Source organism: Perca fluviatilis, chromosome 11 (genome assembly GCF_010015445.1).
Source record: "Perca fluviatilis chromosome 11, GENO_Pfluv_1.0, whole genome shotgun sequence".
Taxonomy (NCBI): Eukaryota; Metazoa; Chordata; class Actinopteri; order Perciformes; family Percidae; genus Perca; species Perca fluviatilis.
Genome location: NC_053122.1, coordinates 22,166,894 through 22,184,463, shown reverse-complemented (window position 1 = coordinate 22,184,463; position 17,570 = coordinate 22,166,894). Strand labels below are relative to the sequence as shown.

The window sequence follows — 17,570 nt, the reverse complement described above, 5'->3', positions numbered from 1 at the left end:
AGGGATAAGCTTAAGCATGGTGGTTGGGATGGCAGAGCTCATTGCTTAGCCCTATGCAGATATCATACGTCTAATTATCATCAGCATGTGGGATGGGAGGTTCCCTCCCTCACTGACACACAGCCAGCTGTCATATTTTGATAAGGCGTCTGATGATTTGTGTTTTCTGTTTGATTGCAGACTTACTGCTTACTTGATCTCCTCTGTGGGTAAGTAATTACACTGTTCCTCACATAGGCTTATTTATGGATTCTCCCGTTGAAATATGTGACAAGGGACCATCTAAAGTGTTAAACACTTTATAGTTTTGAGGGCTCTAAAACAGAGATCTTCAACAAGTGGTCCGGGACCCCTAGGGGGTCCTCAGAGTCACTGCAGGGCGACCTCCAAATTATTGTTAAGTTAAAAAAAAATGTAAATGTCTTAACATGAATTGTGGCCGGGTTGGCTCAGTTGGTAGAGCAGGCGCACATATATAGAGGTTTACTCCTCGACGCAGCAGCTGCACGTTTCACTCCGACCTGCGGCCCTTTGCTGCATGTCATTCCCCCTCTCTCTCCCCTTTCATGTCTTCATCTGTCCTATGGAAATAAAGGCCTAAAATGGCAGAAAAAATTATCTTAAAAAAAAAATGTCTAAACATGACTACAACATTTTAATAGCAAATATAAATCCCCACTGATGATAGGCTTACTGGCCTATAGGTAAAGTAGTCACTAAGGTAGCCATCCAATGATACAGTTAATCCTAAGGATTCACTTAAAAGATGATTTATAAAATCATGCCAACAATTCTTATTTTAATAGCTTAGTATTCTATGCAAAAAAAATTAGTAGGGCTTTAGGCTGCCCTACACATTATTGTAGGCCTAGTTTAATATGCAACTTAATTTTATACAATATATGTAGTAGGGGGTCCCTTCCCGTCTCTCTTTCAGTTAAGGGGTCCTTTTAAGGGCTTTTGCTGAAAATACTTACACACTTTTATTTAAGTGACATTTTCAGTGCAGGACTTTAACTTGTAATGAAATACTTGGAATACAGTGTGATATTTTTACTTAAGTTAAGAATCTGAGTACTTCCTCCACCACTGGATATAAAATGTTGTTGTCTAATGTTACTGTGTGCTCTTTTGTGTTGAATTTATTATTTTGTACACAAGAGGGCAGCAGAACTCTGTTACATAACCTGTGACGAAAACTGGTTCCACTTCTGTGTGCAGTGATGTTTTTTTGTTGGTTTGACTGCAGTCCCAGGGACTTGATTTCTCATTTCTCATTCTCTGTTCAGTATCCCTAATTATATTACATCTTGTGGATGCAAGTCTGCTGGTCGTCTACTGTTTAAATTAGAGATTTAGATTTACAAAGAGGGCCTTCTCTTGAAACATTTATTTTGTGACCAACATGTGATAGTGCAGCGTGTCCTGTTAGAGCTGTTGTACATCTGATGGTTTAAAAAAGCAAGTATTTTGTGTGTCCATTGTTTTTCAGAGTTTTTCACTAATCAAATAACTTGGTGTTTCATGTTGATTCTCACAGAAAATGTGTGCTATCCTATGAAGTTGGTTATTGAATGTGACGCTCATCTGTTTTCACTCTTTTATCCCCTCATTTCTCCTTTCTTTCCATTTTCTTCCCAAACAAACAGCATGTCACGTTCATCCCAACTGACCAGCTGCTCTCCATATTGGCTTTCTTATGTTCCTTGCAAACAGGCTCGGCCATGCTTCAAAGGGAATGATTTATGCCGTTAAATTAATGACTGAAAAGCCATATCTTTCCTGTTTTCAGATTCAGTCTGTTTAGAGCTGTAAGTAGACTGTGCTGTGTTATTTCAGCCTGACACAATCTAGTTTTAACAACACAAATGATAACTATTATGATGATTTTGTTGCTGTAACCAAACATCTAGGCCCACTTGTTTACAAAGATGGTTAGTGTAAAACATATTATAACTTAAACACTATTTTAAGCCTTTATTTGTCCAGGCAATTGAAATGTTGTGTAGATTTGCTGTATTGCAGACACACCCTGCTACACATTTACACAGGGGCAGCCTAGTACAACCACAGATTTCCTCTGTTGGCTACCGACCAACTCCACTCCAGTGGTTGGGGCTTGAGTGCCTTCCTCCACTGCACATCAACTGAATTTATAGGGAGAAGGTGTGTGCTATTTGCAGCTCTCCAGCTTCTGGTTGTCACTGGATCCCTAAATTTCCTTCCTTTTGCTGGGGTTCAAACCAACGACATTGCAATGGCAAGCTTACTTCTATCATTTAAGGATTACCTGGAGAGTACAATTATTTGACTCATTCTGTTCAATCAGATTTTTCAGGGGGTTTTCATGCATGGTTTGGTTGGCAGACTTTTACTGCTAAATATGATGTATTAAAGTTTTGCCAATTAAAGTGAGCAAACAATGTCTTAATGTGTTAAAATAAGCACTGTTTCAAGTTTGTGAGCTAAATAAAGAAAGGTTACAGTTTACAGACAGGCAGAGATGAGCTGGTTATCTCCTTCTTATCAGTCACCAGCTCTTATTAGGATGTTGTATGTGGTTCCAGGACATTGCCCATTTCCTCCTGTGTATATCAAAGCCGCTAGGTCCCCCTCCCTCCGACAGCCTAATTCACTCCAGATGAGCACAATGGGACATTTGATTTAGTGTGCAAAGACACATGTATACATCTGTATCAGCCTGCCTCAAACAGCTGGCGTAGAGCTTCAGTACAACTTTTAATCATGCATTTGTTTATGTAATTATGCACAAAGGACTGTGTTGTATTGTCCTCAGCTGCAGACCGATCAGATATTTCAGAGTGATGTAGGTCCTGTCTTTGTTGTAGATCATACTGCTAGCAAATGCTCATGGTTTAATTACATGCAGGTGATACAAATTATGTGCAAATTGCAGAAGGTATTCCAAGTGTGTGTCAACACACATGACAGCTCTCCCAGTGAATATATTTCTGTTGAATATGTACATTGGATCCTTGACAAGAGGCTCAAATGACCTGTTGCAAAGGCCTACAGTCTGATTTTGTTACTTTTATCGGCTTTAATAAGATGTTCACAAGTGGAAACCGAAAAAAAGAAAAGTGGAAACATGAGCCATACGTATGCAGAACACGCCTTATCCTCACTTCCTATTTTTCTTTTGTAGCCATCAAGTATTGATGCTTGTATTTGTAGCTTGGTGACCCATTCCTGTGGCAGCTACAAGCAGGGTGAGCTCTGGGCATCAAGAGGTATCACATACATTAAGTCTGTCTGGGAATGTTGATCTGAAAACCATAAGTTCTTGTCTCTGTTCTCTGTACCAGGTCCATTTTGTGGCTTCATGTGGGCAATATCCAAGTCTTTTGTCCTTTGGCAGGCTCGGTGATGCCCTACAACATAAATGCCTGTAATTTTACTACCACAAAATAATGTATTCTTACCAACAGAGGATGGTCTCAAAGTGTTCAGACAGTTGCACAGGCAGCTAATTTGGGATAGATGCACAACATCCCTTTGAAGTTGTGCTTTAGTGCTACTGCTCAGAAAAGCCCCCTCTAGAAAACAGCACATAACAGCTTCTCTGTAGTGCACTGTTTTAGTTGCTGAGGGGAAGGTAATGTAGCATTTGATTAAGTGGAAGGCTGATTCATTAACTAAAACAGGGCATGCATGAAGAGTCTCTGAGTGCAAAGTGTGGCAAGAAAGTGGTCCAGGTCACCTTGTATATTCCATTTCAAAGAATTGTGTTTTTTCCTCCTCAACAGACTGAATCATGCAGGTTATTTTTGGTATGTATCCAGAGTGCCCTCAGAAGATATTTATACATTGATAAGGTGATTCATGTTTTCTGTAAGGGGTTAACATATTGGCCAAGGCTTTGCAGAGACAGAGAAACCCACTCAATGTCTTTTCCACTGCAGCATTTCAGAGATGGCAGAGATTATGGGAGGATAACACTGCACAACATGGCCGCCCCAAACCAGATCAAAGCAAAGACAATCAAAGCCAGAGTGAAAGCTACAGCAGTAAGCTCTTTTAAATGTCTGCCTCCCCCGCCCCAACTGAGCAAGAGTGTTACCCTCAACTCAACTGTTTCCATCCCCAATCTTTCCACTTCTGGGATCGACATAAGCCCCTTTTGCATGAATACTGGACAGTGAATAGGCTGGACATAAATCCTTCAAAGCAATGTAAACAGCACAGTAAATGACCTATGATAATATTAAACCTGAGCCACCGTGCTGTAAAGCCTGTGTAATGCCAGTGCTGATAAGACATGACACTGGTCGTAATCATTTATGGCGCTGAGTTAAGGCTATATAAGATCGTCATGACAAACGATTTGTCATGACTCAAGTATAGTTTCACATGAAAGGGTGTAACCACAGGGCTCCCACACTGCACGGTCAAGGCGGAGTCGTAGTTTTGACCCACTTTCTCACATAGATTATAATGCAGGCTGTAGAAATCCAATGACACCTCCCCATACATCTCAGAAGTCAAGCCTCCTTGACTTTTCAACCTTTGACCCCCTTGACTTGTGCACACATGTTTTTAGATTGATGGATGCATTTTTTCTACCTCCCAGACAGCTACTGGTTTCAGTTCAATTCTGTATGGTATGGAAATCAACATCAGAGACTTGCTTGAAAAAGGTAATTCATCATAATTGACGTTTAGTCATCTTTATACTTAGTCAAGGTTATGTTAATGGTTGTATGGTAATGCACTTGAAAGGCTTGGCTTTTTTTTGAAAATGTTTTCAAGTGCTGACAGAAAGCCAAGACTTTCTCGGATGTGAGCTGCTTAAAGGGGAACTACGTCCATTTTCAAAATTCCAAAAGATTAGTAAACATGAAAAACTCTCTCCCAAATCCAAAAACTAGAGTGCTAAAACTCAAATTTGTGATGTCATCAAGTATAAAGTCTAGAAGTGCTCCATAGACAATAAATTGGGAAAGATGTTCTAGATGTCACTGAGAGCATCCAGGGGAATGTTCTGAGTATATGGGTACATTTTCTGTGTCAGAACTGAGAACACTACAATAGAATAAAGCTCATTTGGGTATACACATTTTTAAACACAGTCTTTCATTCATTGTCGATGGAGCAGCTCCAGAATTTATACTTAATGGCATCGCAAGTTTGAGACTTACTTCTCTGGTTTGAGAGAGAGTAGCTCATGGTCACAGATATTGATTGAACTTAGGCCATGGCATTCTTAATTTAGGTCCCATTTAACAGCAACTATTTTAATGCACAAAGCTACCAAATTCACATTTTAATGATGTGAATTAAAATTACCTCAAACCTGCAACTTTTTATATTGATTTTATAGAAATACGATCCAACTCTGCAGCTCTAGTTCATTGTTTTGGTTTTTCAGTCTGCAGCAGTACTATATGGTTGAGACTCACTGCTCTCACCAATCCCTCTGTATAAACACAAAACTTTTGGCTAAAAGACTGTGTACCTTGATAGCAGAATTAAATAACAGAGACCTAATGTAAAGTAGTAGCCTACTGGAGAAGAAATTCAAGCATCTAGTAGCCTAAACTAAAAATACATATGGACATTATGGACAAAAGCAGAGCTAAAAGGCGATTGAATACTGAACTCACATTTGTCAGGTCTCTCAAAACTCCAGTTGGATGCGAGGGGGTAAGCGAGCCTCCTCAAAGCGTACCTCCTATGGAGCCATTCACCTGCCATTAGCATTCCATTGACTGCCATAGATTTTGGCGTCACTTTGACAGCAAATAACTTTACATCTGAAGTGTTTAAAGACTATTTGTCCATTGTTTAATTTTTCAATTCAATTTTATTTATAGTATCAAATCATAACAAGAGTTACCTCAAGACACTTTACAGATAGAGTAAGTCTAGACCACACTCTATAATTTACAAAGCCCCAACAATTCTAATAATTCCCCCTAGAGCAAGCAGTGCGACAGTGGCGAGGAAAAACTCCCCATTAGGAAGAAACCTCAGACAGACCCAGGCTCTTGGTAGGCGGTGTCTGACAGTGCCGGTTGGGGATGTGATGAACAGTGGCAATAATAGTCACTTTAAAGATAATGGAATAGTGACTTCAAATGATAGTCTTAGTAGTTCATGTCATATCAGGGCGCTGCAGGGCGTTACAGGATGTAGCGCAGCACAGCAGAGCATGGATGGACGTAGCAGGAAGCAGCAGGGTTCAGCAGGACGCAGCATGACCCTGCAGGGCACCGCTGAGCTTGGTAGGGAGTGCAGCAGGACCACGGCGACAGCTGCAACCAAGATCTTGGTGCCTTTATTTCTAAAGAAACACGACAATGTATTAAAGGCTCCATTTCCTTGTATCTCACATTATGGCTCTGTAGCAGGCGTTTTTGTAAAAATAGGCTAACGATTGTGTCATAACCACGCGACCTTCTGTCGCATAGTAGAGGAATTACCATACAGGCAGGAGAAGCTTACATTAGCTGTTTAAGTTTAATTTAGTTAGCAATAATTAGCCTGTGCCTATGTTATCTCCTTACATACAGTGGTGTAGTCTAATTTATTGTAGTGGGTATACTGTACTGTGTATATATATATATATATATATATATATATATACACAGTATATGTCCTCCCCTAGGGAAGTTTTGAGCGTCAGCAACTTCATTTTTGTAACATTTGGATACGCTTTAATGCACCAATTTACGGTGGAAATACCTTTATTTAGCTATGTGAAGAAGAAAAACAAAGATGACAATTCAAAATATATTAAAAATATAATGGAAAGTATGTTGTTATGTGGCATTGGGCATTTTTAAGTGGGTATATGGAAATCCTGGAGCTTTCTTAGTGGGTAGGCTATACTGCGTATTCCTGCGTATCACGTAGACCACACCACTGCTTACATATACCTGCGCTGTCCGTCTCTGCAAGATTGGGAAAGATTGAGATTTCTCTTGGCACAGCTACCAGAAGACTTACAACTTTCAGACAGGCTGCTCACGTCACATCTACGTCGTCAAGCTCAGTTGGAGGCTGCGCAGTAACGCTCAGCCCTCACCGGAAAAGGGCTTCTAGTAGACTTCACTGGTCTACGTGGAAATCTACGGCGTCGCTTTGTCCATTCATTTTACTGTCTATGGTTGGATGCCGTTGTTGCTCTGTGTCGCCTTGATAAGTAGGCAATTGTTTTGCTAACATGTTAGCATAACAACATGATAAACAGGCATAGTAATCGGCAAACGTGTAAAAACACAGGGACGTTGCTGTAGAAACAGACTCGGCTTCTGACTCTAATGTGTGATTTCCCCTTAGGGACAGAGGTGAGAGGTAGACGGAAGCACCAGCCAGGGACAGGTTTACCACAGGGAGCACAGATCAAATGTTTCAGCTGAACCTGCAGCGGTAGGGGACAAACCTGTATCAATTAAAAGCATCGTAATGATTACGACTGAGATCAAACGCCCGACCTGGCACTGCTTGTCAATTCCACAGACAGCTGCTTTTGGAGCCTATAATGTCTGTGAGAACAGGGATGAGCACGCTGAGGGGGAACTCTCATTTTGATGTTTCGTCAATCCGTTTGAAGTTTTGTTTTGTCCCTTTTTTTTCTTTTTAGCTGCGGTATTGCAAACGCTTATAGTCTTGGTGACTCATAGCAATATTTTGCAGTCCTAGTGTCCTTCAATATCTCTACCAACTTGGGTAAACGCTAGCTGACAGCTCTTTGTGGTTTTAACAGAAAGTCTATGATCTATAGTAAATGTACAATTATATTAAACCGAGCCACTAGGTTAAGTAGTTGTGTGTAGAAGTTTCCAAAGACTTAACTCTGCTTTTTATTCTCAGTAGTGCCAGTTGCTGCTTTTTTTTTAATCTTTGGCATGGCCTTGCATTATTTTGACTATTAGTCTTATCTATATTATGTCTACATTCAAGACAGCTCAGTTTATCATTTTTGTATTTTGTTGTGTTTTCCCACTCCTTAGTTTTCCGAGACTTTTTGGCATCAGCTCAGCACACTGCAGTTGTGTGTTAGCAAATAAAATGACTGCTGCCTCTGCTCTAAATATTTAGCCATTGCAGACCGGCAGTTCATGCACTGTATCTACTTTAATAAGATGTGACCGTGTCTGGAATTTAACATCCACATTATTACAGTTTTCAAATATCTCTCTTTTGCCTTGGACACAAGAGGCAGTTTTGGCCCTCTGTACCAGTATTCAGCAGGGAATGAGGTTGTTAACTTAAAAATCAGAGCAGAGGAGTCTGCGCAGGCTCTTCTCACATACTGCTCAAAACATTACCGATTCCAGGAGTACTTTCTGATCTTTCAGTATTCAGTTTGACTCTAACTTTCCCTTTATACATCCATAGAATGTGTAAGTGGTATTCATCTAAGTTTTTTTTTTTAAGGAATTTTAAGGAATTTCCCCAGTGTGGGATTAATAAAGTCTATCTTATCTTATCTTATCTTATCTTAACTCTCCTGATAGCTTGGCTTCCCATGTTCCACATCTTTTTGTAGCATAGGTCTGTCTGCAACCGTTGTAATTAAGACTAAGAATTAGCAGACTGAAATCAGATGAAAGGCTCATAAAGCATCACTGAATTCAGTGTTCTCTATGCCAGGGGCCATCTCAATTACAGACTTAATTCATATTCCCTTTGTTCCTCTCCAATCTCACAGAGGGCTTGAGGCAGCGAAAGGACTAGTGACAATATAACAGGTATTAAATAGACCATTTCCAGTGTCACCATGTGGTAAGTGAAGGCTTCAAAGAGCCAACAATTTGCTATGAAATTAAACCAGGGATCAATCTGGCCTACATGATGAAAGAAACATCTTCAGCACTCCAATGTGAAATGTTATGACACAGACATTTAAAATGCTCACAACAGAGACCCCTAAATAACATTATTTTCTTGAAGATATTAGTCCACTGTGGCACATGTGTGAAAGAGTTATAAAAAGTCATACTGTATATAATCATGATGTGTTTTCCTGAGTATGTGGTTTGGACTGGAGTGTGCTACATCATCCCTTATGCTTTCTTTTTTTTGGGCTCAAACCCTCTCATAGTCTGTTTCAAGCTTATTTCTGTAAACATGGCAGAAATTATGCTACCTAACCTTGCAAGTGAAACGATTCTGTTTGTAAAGCCTGTTTGGTATTCCAGTCATTCCCAACTGAACCATCTGGTGGCGGTCTTTGCACTCTCCCAGTGGAACATTACTCTTAGTGATCTTGTTGTCCTATCAGCTTGCTACCTCATTAAAATGAGTGATGATAATAAATCCCATTGACCACGTGTAATGAAATCATATTGATCTGCAAACACACATATGCATATCAATGCCCACCATCATATGCACACATATCAAATCACGAAAAAGGCCTTTTTCAAAAGCAGTATGAACCACTCTAATATGAAAAATACTTCATTTCAAATCCCTGTTCACAGCCCAGCACCTTTATAGCTGCTCAGTACATTCACACTATAGACACATACTGAAGGCTGGGTTTTCAGAATACAGACCAGAGAGGAATGTTTAATCAGTCAAGGTCACTGTATGTTACCATGCCTGTTGTTGAGGGAGGCTGTGGGAGAATAGAGGGACCATCTCTCATCTGTATTCTCTTCAGATGGCTTGCGTTAGTAGGATCATGCAGATATGGGATTTTTCTTCGAGAATTAAAACCCAGATGTCATGCTAACAGACACACACATCCTCACCACATTAAAATATTATTTATGGCTCTGCAGTCAGCATAACTAATGCCTCACACTCACTCACTCACTGCGAACAATGCATAGATAGTCTTGAATTTGAGCTTGTTGGCAATGACCCATTTCGACCCATGTACCAGAAGAAAGCGAAAAGATGTGCTGTTTCCTTGATTTTAATCTCACTGTGGTTTCTGTCATTTCTGGATGTTAGTGTGAATGTCAAAAACACTGAATAAAGGGACTTTTACTGCACACTGCATGATCACAGGTTGAATAAGTCACTTTAAAAGATCGTAGAAGAAGAAGAAGAAGAAGGAGAACAAACTGCATATTGCATTTTAATAATATGTAATGATAGACGTTAAAAGGTCTGAAAGGTAAATGTAGTTAATTAATAATTACATACCCAGGTGGAAAATGAAATCCCGCATTCACATCACTATGCAATATCAAATTGCCTTTTCACTATACAGAAACACACACACACACACACACACACACACACACACATAAGATGACAGGTCACATATCACAAGCTTGTCTCAGAAATACATTTTTAATGCATTTCTTTTCATTTAATGTACTTATGATGAATTCATGTGTGCAGAGCATCACCGTATCTGCAGATACATTTGACAATATGACATGTTCATACATTTTGTTGAAAAAAATCCCAGATCCATCCTGAAGTGGTAATTGACTGAGCTACAGATACAAAGATGCCGAAAGCCTTTTACATAGAAAACAGAGGCTTTGATGTCCCCTGATGAATTGTGCTGCAATAACTGTGTCAGAAGACATAACATCAACACACTGCAGGTACAGGCAATGTAACAATATGATAACTGCTTCATGCAATATTTGATTATGTTAATGCATCAAACAAATAAGGCCGAGACATGAATATATACACCGAAGAGCAGCTTAATATGTCTGCTTTTTGCTTTGAGACCATCTAGAAGATACAATAATTATTCTTGTGATATCTACCTTAAAAATAAGAACAAATATTGCAACTTTTTCCTGATCATACCCCAAACGATTTTCCCCTGATGGGAAAGTACAAGCTGTAGTACTATTCTATACAAAGGCACAGCAGTGCCTGCAAAAGCAGTGAAGTTGCGGCCGACGACAGTAGCTCCCTTGAGCAAGGCACCCCTAACTGCTCTGGACTCCTGTCCATGGGCAGCTCCCTCGTTCTGACATCTCTGCGTACATAATGCATGTGTATAGGTCCTTCTTCTTCTAAAAAAAAAAGGTTATGTTTTAGGCGTTCAGACAAACTGGTAACAGAAAGGTTGTTATGACTTTATTTTATCTTCTTAGGCTTTACTTAAACATGATTGCCACAACCGACATAATAATTAAAAAATGCAGATTTGGTTACAATCAAAATGTGTTTCTTTAGCTTTCTTGTCCATTTTACCTAGCTTGTTTAAGAAAATTTACTTTATTTTTATAAGCCTAATTGCATATATTGTTCATAGCTTATATGAATGAAATGGCTCACTATTATTTTATAATCACTATTTTGCTAGGTGAAGGTTTGTCCAACTACTATTAATATTTATAATGAATTCAGATAATTTAATACATAAGTAGCCTATGTAATTAAACGGTCTAACCAAACCAAATGAATTCAACTAGACTCAGTGAGTGTCACTGAGATTTGCTAAGCTAGTTAAGATAGGGTTAGTTTTTTCTCCACAGTGATTGGATCTAGTCATTTTAATTTACTCGTTTAGTTATGTGGAATAACTAACTAACCAAGTTCATAAAAATGTAAAGTAGGTTAACAGGTAAGAGCTAGAAAAAATCAATGTGTTAATTTAGTTGGCTATCTCACCAGCTATCTCACTTTTTGCTTTAACTGTTTTTACTATGGTTTGGTGTGGTATATTGTGTGTGTGTGTGTGTGTGTGTGTGTGTGTGTGTGTGTGTGTGTGTTGTTTTTTTAATATAAAAGGCTAAAACAAATGTCAAAAAGTAAGATTCAGGTCTTAACTGAATTTTGACCAAATATATGTGGATAGGCTTACAGCGTTTCGCCTTTGAAGGACAGTATTGATGTACCAGTATGTTGGATTGGATACTAATGCAAAAAGAGAAGAGGGTCTTTATCAATGAATGTTTGTCCTAACATTTTGGGGAACCTGTGAGTGAAACCTTTTTGAACCTTTGCCCATATTATTGCATTCTCTGTCATTATAATTCCACACAACAGAAAACTACTCTGCCGGTGCCAGCCACCTATACTTAGAACGGAAGACATTAAATGGAGACATACCTGAAGTGACACAAACTTGGCTGGGCTGAAATAGTTTCCAGATAGTTAATTAGCCTTAGTGACTGGTACAGCAGTCATGCGTGGCTGGTCAGTCGCAACCTGTGCTGAGATAAATACAACCAGTCATGTTGACATGTCACAGTACATACATGTCATGTGTATACTGCCAGTCTATAACACTTTGTTTAGAGCTGAGTTCACAGGGTATTTTCGTCAAGGAGGGGAAAATGGTGCATAGCCGTAATGTTATGCAAACATACCAGAAGTCTCTCTGTTTTTTGCTCATTTTTTACAAAAAAAAAAAAAACTTATTTTGTCACCTCAATAGCCCTGGAGTTAGTTATTTTTTTTTATTTTTTTTACAGTACGTTCCCAGGTTTTGAGGTTTCTGCCACCATGTCAATATAATGGAGTTGAAGCAGATTTGTTTGTGGTGCTAACAGCATTAAAAAAAAATTGCATTTGAAATATTAAAAAGCAACACCTTTCATCTTTCCAGAAACAGTGTCCCAATACTCTAGATCAGTGGTTCTCAACCTGGGGGTTGGGACACCAAGGTGATTGTGAGATAATTTCTGGGGGTCGCCAGATGGTTGGGGAGAAAAAAAAGAAATAACATATTCTAGACTGGGGAATGGTTTTTACATTACTTTGTGAGTTTGGTACGTTTCATGTATTATATGCAGAGCTTCATGTGTAAATCAGGAGGTCCTGGAACACAGAAAGGGGTCTGAAGGCGGGGCAGGGGGAGAGAAAAAGTCACAAATGCATCAAAATATAAAGTCCATTTACAAGAATATTTACAGAAATTGGATATTTGATGAATGGATGGAAGTATGAACAAATCGGCCTTTCAAGTCATTCAAAGTTGTGCACTACTTTTATCTTGAGTGTACCATAGATCTACAAATTCCCAAGACTTCTTAGAGCATGACATGCCATGATTTAAAGTTTGTCAATTAAATATCCTATACACTTGCTTACAAAGAGCAGTGTGCGGGATCTTCATTTTCAAGAATCAACTCATAGTTAACAATTAATACTTTTCACAGTTTGTCCACTTTGGACCTGTTTGTCGAATGAAACATGAAATTTAAATGTGTCAACTTGGGTTCTGGGTTTTTTACTACTTTCTGACATTTTATAGACAAAATACTTGATCTAGTAAATTAATTGTTAATGTAAATAATTGATAATTGCAGTCTTATGTGAGATTACTTTATTTACTAGAATGGCAAGTGACATTATTACCTTAATCTGTTGGAGAGCAGTTTTTGTACAGATAGGTAGTAAAAACCACCCTGACTTTTGAAGTAGTACATTGGTTTGCTGCATGAAGTCCAGATGTAATTATTCTGTGATTTTATGGAGAGAAAATGTCAAGCTAAAAGGTGGCAGCCCAAAGTAACTATTAAGTCCACAGTGCGACGCATTTATGTGGATCACTCTCCCGGTTTGGAAAATGTCCATGTTTCTCACAACCATCACACACATAGCTACATTTCGACAAGATAAAAGCTGAAAAAACATCTGGTGGGTAACACCTCCCAGCTCCTGGCGAAAGAAAGAAAAGTCATCAGATTTGTTGAAAGAGATTGCATCTGTCAGTAAAATGAATATAAAGTTGGTGGAATGAACCTCAAACTGAAATGACACTTGCATGGCTGCAATTACACCAATGAATAGAAAACAGGTGGAATCGGCATGCACCCACTAGAGACATTCAATTTAGCTAGTGCTGATTTTTTTGTAGGCTGTTTTCAACCAACTTTCTTTGAGAAGAATCCCTCTTTTTTGGTTGGTTGTGGACAAAGAATTCACATATGGTTTCTTAGGCTGCAGAGCCTTTATGTAGCTTTCCCACTGAATGCATGGCAGTTTCTCATACCAGGCTCATCCTCTTAGTTCAAACGCTGAGGATTGAGACCTAGACCTGGAACAAGGCTAGTTATAGCAGTGGAAAGTTCAGCACATTACTCTTTTCAATCCCTCAAATAGATGCCAAAAGACTTTTGTCCAGACAAAAAAAACAATGGCAATATTTTGCAGCAATTTGTTGAGCAAACCTATTCACTTTGAAAAGGTAAATTAGCATGATATTGATGCCAAAAACAATAATGGCTAACATGTTGGATATCCCAACTTCTTTCCTATGTAAGCTCAACGAATATCATGCCCCCCTTCTGTTGCCTGACGTGTCCCTGTCAAATTGCACCCTGATATTTTGTTTTAGCGGAGCTGAGGTGATTTAAGAAACCCTAACAGAAGAAGACATGTGGTTGGTATTCTCATGGCTGTCTCAGCTTAAATGTCTCCAGATTCTTTATGGAAGGGATTGGAAGGGGTGATTTGCTGACGTTATTTACATGGAGAAGGTTTTGCAGCCTCCCTGTTGGCCAGAACATCAGGATTTTAGAATTTTTTGGCAGTGACCTACATCTGGATTTCTGCACTACAGAGTGCCCCACCCCCTGTCAGCCTCTCACGGAGCCACAGGCCTGATTTTTCTCTCTTTTTCCTAGTACACTTCAAGCCACACCGTTGTGAATGTAACCCTTCAATGTTCCCTGTCACACCTATCAGAGCAGAGTCCAGTAAAGTGCTAAAACAACACTTCCTCACCGGATCTCTGTTACAAATGTGAAGATAAAATCAAAAGGAGACAGAAAGTGTCCTTCTGGCCTTATTTTTCATGCTGTATGAGAAACAGTATGTGGAGCACTCAATCTGGTTTTCATCCTCAGTGCCCCACTCTGGCTGAAATACAATGGATTGGGAGCAGGCCTGTGACTTTTAACTCGCTCTGCAGATTCTACGCTCTGCCGCCAGTCTGGCCAATCTGCAGCCCAAAAAATCCCCTTGATGTGTCGGCCAAAGCAGCTTTGAATCCAATCATAAGGCCATAGGTTCCCTTGTAATAGTGCATCCATGTTCATTCACTTAGACACAGGGGAATTGCGTTTATGGTCAGCAATGTGGAAAAAGACAGATTGATTTTAGCCATGAATCTCAGCTCCAAAAGTTATTTATTGCAAGACATAGATAGTTTAGTAAACCTTCTAAAAAGTTAGTCAGTGAACTCACCGGCGCCCTGTGGCTTGAAAACCGTTAAAAAAAACTAAAAAACTGGTTGAAATTATACCGTAATTTCAATATACAGTAAAATATACTCACTGGCATACCCGGCCAGGGTGTGTAATCAAAGCTATATTTGTCTTTGTTACTTCCAGTCTGTTATTGAAGCACAGTTCTCCATAAAAGAACAAGAATGGACACTTTAATTAAAGAAAGCTGGGAAGAATGAGCGAGTGACTATGTTAGTCTTTGAAAGACCAGTTGTTCATCCGTCAAACTTTGAACTGCTTTTCTGCAGACATTTGTGTCTCCGCAGTGGGTTTTGAATGATTTTCTTGTTGTAGCCACCGTACAAACAAAGGCACCCCTGTAGATTTATGTCTCATCCCTCTCTCTCATATTGGACTCTGAGGGCTTTAAGGCTGTAATTAAATTCCAATCCCCACTCTCACTTCTCCGCTGACTGTCCCTGTCTCTGTGGGAGGTTGAGAAGCTGGGTTTACCGCCTGTTGTGGTTTGTTTGAAAGATCCAGACTTCTCTGGAAACCCCAGCCATTACGATAGAATTCACACATGTGGTGCAGAGAGAGAAAGAAAAGGCCTGAGCTCATGCATAGACGCAGGACTGGTGTGACATCCGGTCTGATCAAGCAGTTGAGACATGTGTGCGTGTTTTACCCACATCGCCATCTCTCCCTGTGAACTGCAGGATTTGAGAATTCTAACATCAAAGTCAGGGTTTGCCATTCCAACGTGCTGGTATTTCATACATATGATAGTGCTTTTGGCGTGTTACTTAGATGCCCATATGAATAACTTCATCATTGTACCTATCAAAGCTTTTCCTTTACCAGACGGCCACCCACTGCCAAAGCAGAGATTGCTGGCATCGGCCCGTAGCAGGGCCAACAAACTGGAATCAGCTGCAGCAGCAGGCTGTCAGTTGGGAGTCCTGACAGCGATATGAGGCTCTAGACTGAGCAAGTCCAGTCCAGCGGGGACCAGCGGGAGAGGAAGGATGAGTTCTGCACCACTGATCCAGAGTGACAGTGATGGACAGGTTCAGAGAGGAGAGCTGATGGCCAAGGCTTTTTCTCCTGTCTGGACAGTGTTTGAAAAGATGGACATGACGGTCGCAAGGCTTCGAAGTCCAACAGGGCATGTGTGCCTGAGTGTGTGTGTGTGTGTGTGTGTGTGTGTGTGTGTGTGTGTGTGTGTGTGTGTGTGTGTGTGTGTGTGTGTGTGCGTGCGTGTGTGTATGTGTGTGGTGGGTGCATGTGTATGAGTGCATGTTCCACAGTGTTGGTGTATGTCAAACGGTCAAGCAGAGCAATAAATGTGAAAAGTGACACTGAAATCTGAAATCTAAAACTTATTATGTTCAATTTTAGGTCAGTTTTAGACAAAGGCATGTATTGAATACATATGATGCAATGTAAAAATACAGTAGGGCTGCAACCTAATTTCTTTATGTATCCACAGATTTTTTGTATTTTTATTAATCGATTATTGGTTGGGCCTATAAAATGTCAGAAAATAGTAAAAAAAATGCACATCACAATTTGCCAGACTCGAAAAGTAAGATCTTCAGATATCTTGTTTTGTCTGACCAACATACTCTCACAAAATTGAAAGATGTTCTATCACATGAAAGGAAGAAAATCCTCACAAATGAGAAGCAGCAACCAGAGAATTTTTGATTTCAATCAACTTCTGATTGCAGCTCTAAGAAGCAGAAAAGTATAAAATAACATTCATATTAAATAAAAAATAATGATTTCATGCTGCAGCTATACTGGAGCTGCAATTACTGTATAAGCACCAGTAACAGAGGGACACATTTGCTCTTTATAGTGCTGGGAATCAGCTCCGTCTTGTTAAAAACCTGAATTATTTGTCACAAAACGTGCTCCTCCTCCACTCCATCGAAAGTTAGGGTTCCCTCTGTCAAGTAATTACGTCAAGAACAAACGTTCCCAAAGGCAGCAATTAATGCTGAACTCATAACACACAATGACGCCCAAGGGCCTGGGTCTAATATGAACATTGGCATCCCTTGTTGTGCAGATTACCCTGTTGTCTTCTTTCATGACATACTTACACAGTTTTTTTTACTAAGTTGTGTGCATGTGTGTGTGTGTGTGTGTGTGTGTGTGTGTGTGTGTGTGTGTGTGTTTGCATGTTTTATTCACTTGCTCAGTCCTTAATTCTACAGACTGATGTCCTACACACAGATTATATGTGCATATCATACCGAAGGACAAGCAATAGAACAATTTTTTTCAGACACATACATTATCAAATGGTACAACTCCAGGACACAGCCTGGCTGTATATCCTCTTTATGATGAAATTAATATTTTTTGACTATGACTTCTCCTTCAAGATTTGCTGCTTCTCCAGGAAATACATGTCCAGTATATCCAGGACTGATTCCTCTTTCCCCCGTCTGGAAATAAGCTACAACACAAGCCCTGTCCTCCCCATTT

The 17,570-nt window shown here is 39.7% G+C and overlaps 1 long non-coding RNA gene across 1 annotated transcript in view; it reads left to right on the top strand.

Annotated features, from left to right (window-relative positions):
* LOC120568857 overlaps positions 1 to 2,500 on the top strand; it is a 24,028-nt gene extending 21,528 nt beyond the window's left edge. Inside the window, exons 4-5 of the long non-coding RNA XR_005640797.1 lie at positions 181 to 209; positions 1,650 to 2,500. This is a non-coding gene — a long non-coding RNA (uncharacterized LOC120568857). The remainder of the gene's footprint in view (positions 1 to 180; positions 210 to 1,649) is intronic.
* The last annotated feature ends 15,070 nt before the right edge of the window (positions 2,501 to 17,570 follow it).